This window comes from Nesoenas mayeri (genome assembly GCF_963082525.1).
Source record: "Nesoenas mayeri genome assembly, chromosome: 7".
In the NCBI taxonomy this organism is placed as follows: Eukaryota; Metazoa; Chordata; class Aves; order Columbiformes; family Columbidae; genus Nesoenas; species Nesoenas mayeri.
Window position 1 is genome coordinate 15,019,328 of NC_137551.1, and position 13,115 is coordinate 15,032,442.

Here is a 13,115-nt window from a genome sequence, read left to right on the forward strand (position 1 = left end):
AAACATCCTATAACACTGGTATATTATAGGCATAACTGGAAAAACTATATATAATCACTAAAATTAGATGTATCATGTCATAATAGAAAAAAACTACAAAAAATAGTGACAGGTATCTCTCAGTTTTATAGTATTATTTGTTTTGCAATGAGCATAAAGATCAGAGTATCCAAACTTCTGCAGTTGTACATTTAAATTTAGACTCACAAAAATGCAACTTTTAAAGGACAATTTCCACACAACTGAAAGGTTTAAGTGAATTAAAGAATGGTGATATACAAATAACTAAAAAGACAGAATTTACAGTTCAACAGTAAAATAATGCATCAGGTAAGAAGGGAAAGATAAAGCAAAGTGACAGTGGGGATGAATCCCTAAAGAAGTGACATTAATAAGTTTCGTAGATACAAAGCTGCCCAACACATGATGTTACCTTCAGTAACAGACCCCATGACAAACAGAAAATGTTACCACTACCTTTAAATAAACTTTACAAGTGTAACCTAACTGATTAGATTAAATTTTTCCATTTCAAAATGTGTAAGTCTACTGATAGCTTTTTTCATTTGTTGTTCCCTTGGCTGCAGCCATTACAGATGGGTAGCTTTTCCTAATTAGATACTCTGTAGTCAAACAGTGTTAATGTCTCTTAATAAGGAGGCTGAAGGAAATAAAAGGTTCAAATTAATTACAACAGATTTCTTCAAAATATGTGCTATAGTACCAAAGAGGTTGAACAGCAGAATTCTGATACAAGTCTGTGTCCTTTCTAAAGAACTTGCATACCATGCAGAGATTAATGAAATCAGTTATTTCCAAACTGGGCTTTGGCAGAGTGAGCAGCTCCCTCACTTCAATCTTCAACTTCTTCAACAAGGCCCCATCACTGACCTGTAACAGGTATAAGATATCATTTTATTCTAGTCTTACTGTCTTGTTGAAAAGTTCTCAAGTATTTGGGCACCAAGTTGCAAGGATATAGAAATCTTAAGTGAAGAAAAGTATGTTCAGGACCACACAATTTGCTTACCTGCTTTCTATACCCCCAGAGTAAGCTTATAATAGAATTCTTATAAGTTTTCTTATAAGGAAAAACAAAGAGTCAACTACACTGAATAAGCCCATAGAATACTTCAGTTCTTGATGAGTTCTGAGGACACTGGAAGGACAATTTGGTTGCTAAATACACAAGATCATTAGAACAGTATATTTAGAGGCCAGCTTACAATCTGGTGTTGCAAGACCTTTCAGAGACTTTTGTATTCATAGAAAAGTTGGTGCGTAAGATGCCATGGTATAAAGAACTCAAAACTAAAATTAAAAAACTGTGAAGTGTCCTAGATTAGTTCATGTAAATATAATGCAGGGCTTTAGATGCTGTACTAGAGTAAATTTTTCTACTTTAGTTAAATTATCTATGGGTAGGCAGGGGGTTAACTACACCAAAGATAAGAGGAGCAAAAGCTCAAAGATATAACCAAAACCTGAATGCACATATCCATTATACCTGTTAATTATTACACCATTTCTTAATTTGAGGAAAGGTGCTCTATTCATAATAGCCAATGAAAGCCTAGCTTTTTATCTCTGGAATGGTCAGAGTCTGATTGACGGGTCAATGATCTATTAAAAAACAGCGACTACATCAGCAAGTTTTACATTTGCAGGACACTGGAACCAAATATACCTATTACAAGAAACACATTATGGTACGCAGTGTACCATACTTACTAAACAGTAAGAGAGCAATTGTAAATTAAAAGTTTTTTAAAATGAAACAACTATTAAAATAATTAGAAGTTTGACAATCTCTAGTGATTTGTTACATATAGGGCAAAATTAAAAATAGCTTTAAAACTCCTCTTCCAATTGCTAAATACTCCAGGAACATTGTGTGTTGCTACACATACAGCCTCAAATAACCCTTAAAATACCTTAACAGTGTTCATAACTTCTATTCCATATTTCACTATTCATTAATATTATTCAATCACCATGATAAACACTTAAGTATATATTACCAAGGTAATATAAAGACAGTGACACAGCTTCAGCTTCCTATCACTCCTGAATATTAGCAGTCATCAGATGCTTAAATCCCTGATTTTAAAAGTTACATTCTAATTTAGTTTCTCTAAACCTTTACTGAAGCTCTCTACACTGAAAGTAAACCGCACTAATTCCACCTCTGGAGAATTTTCTTTATGTCTGTTACATGCTACAGCTTCAATATACAAATACAATTACAGAAATAACAGACAACAATGCATCAGAAGACAAAGGATTAGAGCAATATAATCAAAAGTAATTTATTTACCCCTCCAGAATTCTCATATATGGGTAGCACTGAAGTTTTTTGAGATAAAACCAGTATATTCTTTTAACTCGCAGCTTCTGTTTGGTACAGCTTGAAAATGAACATTCTGACCTGTAAATAGTTAATCACTTGATTCCTACAACAGGCAAAAGCAATTATATTGTCCTTTATCTGCTGAAAAGCCAGCACTGTAGATTAAAAAATACATAAAGTAGGATATTCTTTAAATTCCAGATTTTAAGTTCTAATGTGAGCTTTCCCCTCCCTCATTTGCATGCTTGATTTTACACTTATCCTATCTGTAGTATAAATAAAATTGAAGTACTGTCTCACTGACCTTACAACAGAAGAAACCAAGTTATTAATAGCCATCTTCAAACTATTTACTTTCAGTTCAATTCAAGCTGTGGGGCTGTTCGGTTGGGGTTTTTTCACAGCAGTTCATGCCATATAATAGCAGAGTAGAAAATCTACTAAGACACCTGATAACCAAAAGAAAACCAGAAATAAACCTCTGGATGCAGAATTCTGATCATATCACAGGAAACCCTTCTCTCACTTTTAACATCCTACTCAAATCTTCCCCAAAATTCAACTTTGTCTTTTTAAAAGCCAGGTACTGTAGCTGGACAACAACCTCGAAAAACTGAAGAAACAGCAACCAGTGTAGTTAACAGTTTCACACAAATAGCATCTGAAACAGCTTCCAAATGAAGTGATGAACACATCACATGTTTGCTTGCAACTTGTGCAAGAAAATAGAAGGATGATCGTTATGCCAATAACTCGTGGTGGCATTGCAAATTAATCAATAGACCAGGAAAGCACCTATCTATCAAATCAATAAGAATCTTAGTCCGAACATATATGTATTAAGAGGAACGCATTGCCCACTGGAAAATAAAAACTGCCAGAAGAAATCAAGCTAAGCAACTCCAAGCTGAAACAATTTTATATTCTACGTAAGAGAGAGGGCTATATCATATGGGTTTAAAAGATTATACCTGTAGGTGAATGGCAGCTCAAGGAGATTTAAGTGGCTTGCTTTAGACTAGACTAGTGGGACCTGACTGGAAGTCAAGAAAATATGCATGTGGTAGAAAGTACATGTACATATGGGCAACTGGAGAAATGGATATGCTAGGTATTTCTAGATCTTATTTTTGTCATCCTTTGTTTGGTGATAATTACCAGTCACCAAATATATTTTATCTAAATTTTAATACAAGATTTCAGACTAAGACTGTAGTGTTATCTATAACTGACCTGTTTAACCGAAAGCAATTTTACTCCAAGTTGGTTACTTGGCTCACATAATGAAATAATGTTTCTGGAATACTGTGCAGAGAGGCAGCTGTTGACTACACAACAGTGCTATAGCAAGAATCCTGCTAGTCAGTATCTAAAGTCACAAGCCTTCATTTGACTACAGCAGTACCTGTAATAATCAGTATAAAGTTATCTCTAAATACTACCTGAATATAGATCGCCCTCGATGGAATTTATTTTAGTACTTATTTATACTAAATATAGCAGCAATACTAATCCTTCCAGTGTTTAGTTCTTGCCACGGGCTATTACCAGAAGGCTATAATACCATTTGGCCTCAAGACAGGTAGAGCTAGTTTACAAATACAAAACCACTGTATTTGGCAATATACAGCCATAAACCAACATGTATCCAACTTCAGCAACAAAACACTATTTTGAATATGAAACACCTATGATTTAGGCATTGCAATAGAAACCTTCATATACACTCCTACAGCATGAACAGGAAAAATCAATAATTTATACCAAAACCAGTGTTTTGATAAGTTCAGTTTTGAAAAGTTAAATCGAAACACTGAATAAAAGGTTAGAAACATTAAGTTGCTCTTCATAACTATTACTGAACTGTTAAAATAAATAACTCAGGCAAACAATCAAATGACATTGTTAACATTTCATGTGTACCTACTTGCCTGAGGAATCAAGGCCTGTGGTTTCTAAACTTGTGCCCTAAAATAATTTCCTTGATCTGAAATTAAGACATTCCTTCTGTAAATGCAAGCTTACATCATATAGAAGCATCTGCTCAGCGGTTTTACTCTAAAATTATTGTTTTTTTAATCAAGTGATGCAAAAGTCTTAACACTGATAATCCATTTCCAATTCAGCCACTGAGATGGTTTTCACTGTGTTTGAAAATCAGAGTAAAAGGTTTCTGTGATTAACTTGATAATTCTTTCCTCACTGCCTTTGTGTCTTGCAAGATCTCCTTTTAAGTAAATGCTATTTATTGATTTTTCTTTTGCAATGCATAAAAACACATAATTAAGGAGATAGGAACATATAGCGTCTCTTACAAACAAAAGAAGTTAAAAGTTCTGAAGAACAGTGACCTCTTGAGTAGGAAAGAAAGATAAAGGTAAAAGGTCAAAGATATACAAAAGTGCTGTGCGTGTTTTGTTGAAGAACACTCATTCCCTAAATGCTTATTTTGGAGAGCTATTTAAACAACTAAACTGCTGTATCTTCTGTCAAGAAAGATATTCTTCCAGATATTTCAGCATCTTGAAAAAAACTCACAATATTAGAATGACATAATCATGACTTCTTTTTTAGAAGAATGTTTAAGTCTATGCAATGAAAATCTATTCTAGGACTTAATTCTGCTGATAAACTGAGGCTGATAAAACAATACATGACCTAAGACAAAGGTGAGGCAATTGGTCAAAGAAACGTGATAGTAATATCCCTACTTCCATCACCTTAGCTGCCTGTAAATTTATCAGAATCAGAAGATAAAGAAACACACAAGTTATCAGGCTAGCATCAGGTTTTATTTTCTTCTTGTAAAAGTCTGTTTTCCTTAACTGCATTTTTTTGACCAATCAGAAACATACAACTTTCTAAACTAAGAAACAATCTACTGGGCTTTGATTTAACACATTTCTGTAAAATGTACTTCCAGAACACCAAATACCTTTCAGCTTTAATTAGAAATGCAAATGCCAGAGCATCGCTATGATACTGTGCAACAGGCATTGTAATATTAATGAAGTACAATTTCCTGCACAAATCCATTTTATTTCTCAAAAAATAAAGTTATTTCTGCTCAAATCCTGTGAGTTGGTATTCCACATTATGAAAGTTATTGGAATTCACCTTCCACAACAGTTACATACATCACTGTGATTAACTGGTTATAGCATACAGATAACCATAGTCAATGGCTGCTCTCTCAATTGCAGTTGCTTTAGTGGCCTGGGAAAGAGAATTTACTCCCCATACTGCCATATTCTATGTGGTTTCCATGCTATAACATGAAAAATAAAAACCAAACCTAAAATACAAAGCCATCACTATTTTGTCACCTCACTCAAAAAAAAAGATTAAGTTTTATAACAAGAAACTGGATGCTGACTGCACATTCATAGACAAATATGAGGTATCAATGTTTTGGACAACAGCTGTAGGTAATGCTGTGCGTAATGCTGTGCTTGTGCTTTTGTACTGTGGTAGGCAGGGTGTTGAAAATGCATCATTCGTAAGTTTACTTAGGTGGGATAAATCAGTAATTTACTAGTGTTAGTAAAATGCCTTTCCGTCTCCACAAGTGGCTATGTTAACATTGGACTTGAACAAAAGCCACACTTCCTCTTGCATTTAAGGCAAGTCTGGTATATTTTTAATTTGTCAGCATCACTAAACAATTCAAATTCAACGTCTGTTAACTAAAAACCAAACAAACAAACACCCACCCACTCAAATGAGTCATACTAGGAGCACACAAGTCATCACTAGATCAAGACGTGCTCCAAGGACATGCAAAACTCGGAACTACACAAGCAGCTCCAGAAAAAGCCAGATGGCATACAAGCCCACAAGACCTCTTTAGACCAGCAGCTCAATCACGAGTTCATTTATATCCTCACTGTTTATGCAGGACCTCTTCAGGAGGGGAAATATTTAACCCTTCTGTAAACAGCAACAACAGCAATTATTTTTTGGCAGGACTGAATCTGTGGCACCAGACCTCTTCTAGTCTTTCCCCACCCTGAGCCACATTCTGCACCTTGTATCTGTTTCTGTAGTGTGCAACTACATCCCTCATGTGCTATCATTAGTATATTTTGTGAGGTTCAAAGTAACTGGCAATCTGGTATACTAAAGAGCTGATGTCCTCAAAACGTTCACATCTTGGGAAGATGAAAGCTGGCTTCGCAGAAAATTTCTATAACTCTGAGGTCTCAAAAGGAAAGCTCATAACACATGCTTCTGATGTGAGCATTGTATTTTAAACAATCAACCTTGACAAATGTTAACTACAGCGCAGTACTGACTTTTATATCCAAATCGCTAATATTACTGTTATTGAAAATGTAAAGAACTTTCCAGGATATTTTAGGATCCTCCTATTGCACACGCTACATACACCTTCAGTAATACACTTCAGCTTTAACAACTTCTGTCCAGAAGTTGAGGGGTTTAAGATGTTTTCAGAGATAAAGCTCCCTTAAGGAAATATAACCTTCAGACTTCAGCCAAGTTGGCTCCGTACAACAGTGAATAGCACTAAAGATCACAGATGGTTCACTGCACACACTTGCTCCTTATTGTGGCTACAGAGGCAATATAACCTACCAACCTTTTCATAGAACTGTATGAATGTCAGGCAAACAAATGTTCTTTCACAGGTATTATGGCTAAGGAGTAAAGTTCTTAATGTACTAGAGCACTGCAGAAAAATCAAGACAAAAATTTCAGAATATTTTAAGTTAGTGACAACTACAGCAAAACTTCTCTAAGTGAAAATAAAGTTTTAAAGTCCTTTAGTGTTTACTTGACAAAAACATACGATACATAAAGGAAATCAGCATTAGCTTTTTAATATATAAGCCTTTAATGTCAATGGTTTAGATAGATGTTAGTTTAGCCAACTGGTTAAGCTTTAACAGATAACAGGTGACACTGAGTAACTATCAACACAGCTGACTGAGCCAAAGGTGCCTTTTAGATGCAAATTTCCCTACTTCAAAGAGGTAACTTTTCTCTCAGACTTTAGGGCAGCAATGCACTTCAACAAGTTATTCAAAATAATTTTATTAGAGTTGAAAAAATAAAAAAGAGTAGATCTGACTTCTATCCTACTATGTCCATAAAATTTAAACGAAAGTCACAATTGAACAAGATCTGTGAATAAAATGTTTAAAACACGGATATGACCTGTACATACATCTACCCTTTTCCATGTTAATCCAGCTGTCTGAAAACACCTGAAGCAAAAATAAAAAAAACTCAAGGTATGTTCTTACAAGCCACCTTGGGTCTCTCTCTGCTGTTTTAAGTCATAATGCATAGTAGCATAACCACTGACAAAACCCCCCCTGTACCCATGTTCTCAGTGAAGATACATCATTTTCTTCACTTTTTATGTTAGAGACAACACCTCGACTATTTTCTGTACCATGCTAATGTAACAATTGCTATGTAGTTTCACTCAGTTGCCCTAATTCAATAATTTTCAGAAATTATTTTATTACTTGCAGTACTACATAGTGCTCATTTGTGAGTTGTACTACACTAAGGAGGTGAGACCAGGCCCATCTGCCTGACTCACAGCTAATCTGATAAGTCTTCAACATTTATTTCCTCCTCATCATTTTAATACCTGGGAACATTCTGCCCACCCCTAACTCCATCATGTGCTTTGGGAGAAAGTGCAGCCACCTGTATGCACACTTAACATGTTCACATACACCAGCAACCCACTTAGAGGAAAGCACCTTTCTTCAAAAAGAAGCTGGTGCTCTAGATGAGCAGTTTTACCACCAAACTAGATTGACCAAACCAGAAATACAAGAGCATGAAGGAACCACAAAATTTTAAGTTGTGTAACTTTCAAAGCTCCTAAAGTATAAAGAGTTAAGGATGGTTTATCTATTTATCCATTTGCCTTCATGCAGAACCTGCTCTCATCTGAAGCAAAACTATAAATTGCTTCTAATTCAATATAATAAGGAAAGACACTCACCTCATAGTTTACTTAATACTTTGTGTACTGGAATTGCAATCCTGTTTGCAAACACCATTTTTTCTGTCTGCCAAATAGTGCAAGTTCTGTGCTTGCTCTTTCGTAGGATAGAAACAATATGACTGATAGTGTACACAAGGCCAGTGTGGCTACTAGCATACTAACATAGTTTTTATCCATACAACCCCATGAGCTGCTATGTAAAGCAAAAATCACAGTAGTCTTCAGAAAAATGCCAAAAGAAAAACACTAGTCTGAAGTTTTCACATAGAACAAAAATGGCAGTGCCAAAGTTAGAAATGTATCTGTAACAAGAATTCTGTTTAATGACCCAATACACAAATGAGTTTGGTACTAGAGTACCTCTGAATAGTCTTTTGTAACCTGCCCTTATTCTACATCAACTGACACACTTTTACAGAAAGACAGTTACAGCTATGTCTAACTCATGGCACTCCAGTTTCATGTGCATACAGGTGAATTTCAACTTCTGTAAAGACCTAAAAGAGGAAAATTAGAGGTAAAATAAATTATGACTAATGCAGGGATTTGAAGAAACACAGGGAACTTGCTACCCATTCCATATCAAACTATTGTATGTATTTGGCTAATGATTTCAGTAACTCCAGATTTTACTTGCTTCTGTTAGCAAGCATGTGGAATACAAATGATCAACTATTGTAGTATTGAGCATAACATGTAGTGAATAAATATACATTGGTTTTACCCTTCCCATAAATTTCACAAAAAAAGATCTGTTTATATAAGTTTACTTTAAAGATTTTAAAATTAGCAGACGAACTAGAAAACAAAAAAAGCAAGTACATTAAACATATGACCTATTCTCTTTCTCCAGAGATTAGTAATCTCTACAGCTGACCAGAGAAAGGAATTCAAAAAGCAGTACAGTTTGTTCTACCTTAGCTAATGTTCTGAGTTACCCGTCATCTCATTGCAAGAACTATATTGATGTTTACACTATATAAAGCTTTATCTTGTAGCTAAAACTAGTACATCTTTCAAGTTAATGGCAGTTTAGGAACCATGAGCTCATAACAACAAACATTAAGTGAAATATGGCAACATTTGCTGTTATTATGAAACACTGGAGCAGAAGAAGGAGATTAATAAAAATACATAAAACCAAACTGCTAAGCTATCATATCTATCAGCACAAATCTAAAAAGCAACAAACAGAGATTCAGTTTATGGTATGGAAATGAGATTTAAAAAATAATTGAAGGCATCTTCCCCAAGATAAAGATAGTGTTCATTCATTAAATACAAGGTATCAGTGACAAGTGAGAATCAAAATATTAACTGAAAACTTTTCTCAACAGGAACTTGTATATTACAACATATTAAAATATATATTATGAACTGCTGCTGCCAACAGGAAAACCACACAGAAAACTGAATTGTCAGATAACAGAAAAAAAAATAGCAAGTGATGGATGGAAGGCTTTAATCTTCACAAAATAAGCAAGTGGAAGTACCTGATTTGATTAACCTTGGAAAAAAAAAATCCAAAGCAGTGTCCATTTAAACTGTATTTCTCATTAAAAAAAGGCAAATATAGAAGAGACAAAGGTAACATCATAATGTATAAAAGAATTAAGAACTGTGTAGTCATATTGTGTAGTCCTTAATTCTTTTACACATTATGATGTTACTTCATGCTCCTTTCTCAATTTGGCAAACAAATAAGTTCTGCTCCCAAGAAAGCTAAAACTCTAATCCCAAATGGGAACCAGCTGTTAAGTCCCTTTACCTATGCCTATCTCTTTTATTTAGGAAACCCAGGGTTCAGAATACAAGTACTTACGTTTTAAACAAATGGAGAACTCAGTCTGCGAATCTTTCATATTCATATTTTAAACATTGCACTATCATTCCCCAATGCATATTCTTTCGCCTTTTGGGTAAGACACAAAATTATCCTTTTTATCTCAACTTTTCAGCTTACCATGGAGATTTCTACATCTGCAATTTTCTCTCTTTCTGCAATCTAAGACTTATTGTCCTCCTCAAATGCTTCTAGTCCTTACTTGAGGTCTCAAGTGCAGACTTATACCAGCATAAAAAAATCAAATTATTCAAAGCTGATTTTAACACTGGGCATCTGGTGCTACTTTTTGGTTTGTTTAGATCTTGACCCTCATACACTATTTGATAGAGGTTCTTTCTTACCTTATATACTGTGCAGAACCTACAAACACAACTAAGCCTTAATTTTCAAAACATTAAGAATTGCTTTAAAATTTAAGTTCTGAGACAGCGCACAATATTCTAATGCAAGTTTAAGACTCATACACTCAGAGAAAAAAAAGTGATGAGCACAACATTTGGCAAATAAGATATCTTTTATCTTTTAGTTAACAGGCCTGTTAATTTCTTTGACTTAAAATAACCTTCACTGAATTAACCATGTAATAAACAAGACTAAATTAAACCTAAAACTCAATAACACTAATGGACTTGCACTACAAGTATGGATTCACTGGTAGGTGAGGCATGAAGTGTACAGGGGAAACAGAACAGTGAAGGACACTGGCTTCTTTTTCCTTCCTTCCTTCTCTACTTTTATGGAACATTTGTCACATGAGGAAAAAGCTTAATTTCTGTTTATATAGCCCAATGGTATGTTAATTTATATAACTGCCACAATGCTAACGTAGACTACAAACCTGAGATGAATATACAGCATACACTCTATTCAAGAAAGTTGATCTCTAGTGATGATGGTAAATCGTCTAAAAGTATACATTAGACTGCCTGCTAGTTTTCCTTTACTAAACTAAAGCCAAACACTAGCTTATCTGAAAAACTGATAAGACAACACAAAAGCAATCAAGATAAGCTTTTACAAATTGCATGACAATTTTAACACATTTAGTCAGATGACAGCAGTAAATACTCCTCCTGAAATCAGAAAAATCTGTTACCAATGATGTGCAGAGGCTCTACTCTACCAGTATTTCAAAATAAGCTTACCTTCAACCTACTGACTTTCAAAAGAAAAAAAACAGAAGGGATAAAGACAGATAAACTAAACATCATCTTGCCAACATCGACAAGATTAGACAATAAATAATAATGAAGAAAAACTTAAACAGCACAAAATCTGCAGCTTGTTAATTAAAAGACACACATCTAAATCAGATTCTGTGGCAATGCTGAGAGTTTATGGCAGCAATTGCAAACTGTTCTCATGCCAGCATCCCTTGGATGTTCAGTACATCTCTGGACATCTCTGGCCCATTCCGCCCTTGCCCCTTAAAGTGCCCACCGCTCCCACACCAGCACTGAGCAATGACAGCAATGACAGATACGTAGGTTTTGCCACAATTTCATAAGCTGGCACTTATGTTTGACACTGCATGGCTATACATTTAACATGAATGTCATATGACCACCTGAACACCATACATAACATATGATTTTAGTGAACTCCAGCACTTCCACAGAAATAAATTATTAATAAACCAAGTCATTTAAATATAAGATACATCAAAATGACTAGAAAAATACATAACTTTTTATAACACAGTGATTTTAAAAACCGTTCAAATGGGCTCAAAATGGGACAATGTAATTAAACCAGAAGTATTTCTTATTATGACCTATTTTCCCATTCCAAGATTTCTCTGGGAAGAGCAATGTAACAGTGACTTTGTGCACTGGATCTCTGCAACCAGTGGGCACCATGAACAATCTGAGGTCTGTGAAAGATGACTAAGAAAAGATAACACATTTTTAGCATCCAGCACAACTAGTGACTTTATCTTTTTAGGAAATCCATAATGTGTTGAAAAATACCAGTCAATGTACTCCTGGGCTTTCCTGATAAACAATGCCAGTTTCAATTGTACCAACAAACTTCAGAGGCAATTCTTAATTTCTTTGTATTTGGATTTCATCCACCAACATCTTCCAAATGGTTAAGTATTCAGACATATGTTAACAATATGGACTTCAATAACTGGTCTTCCAAAGTGAAAGATGATAAAGCTGATTTTGTTAACAGAAATCCGAACAAAAGCATTACAGAAGACTAGTATTCTCTAGTTCAAGAGCTTTAATGTTTGTTATTTAAACAATACACTTTGTTTATGTCAACAACTTCTGATTGCCAATTGAGTATTAAAGCAAGAAAAAAAATGTTTTGCAGTTTCTGATGCTGTGATTCCAGTCTGTTAAGATCCTAGGTATAATTTTTAGCCAGACATCCAAGGCTAACAAGAACTGCAAAAAAAATGTCAATTTTAATTGTAAATGTTACTTTCAAAGAATCCTTAGTTCACTCCTGGCAAATCATACTTTCTACTATCTGTTGTTTGCTGTATTGACTAAATAAGACAGTGGAAATAACTAATGGAAATAGTATAATTTCCAGTAAATAAACTGACTAAAGCACTTTCTTTCCTTCCTAATCCTATTTAAGGGAACAAATCTCACATGCTCACCATGTATCTGTGAAGTTTTTAATGCCTGTATACCTGTCACGTTTCACATTACTGGCTCTTTCATCAGCTGATTTCAGACACATTTAACAGTTGGATGGGAATCTCAAATATACTGGGTTTGGTAAAGTATCATCCCCTCTTCTGTGTTTTAAACTGGAAATAAGGAAAAAGCAAGCAAAAGCTAAAGATCATTCCACAAAGACACAAAAGTGCTGCTTTAACAATTTCTCACTGATCCAGGAACTGAAAAGGCAAAGCCTTCACAGTGACCCACAAAAGCCCCTACTACTTCAGGAAGGGACATGTTGACCGA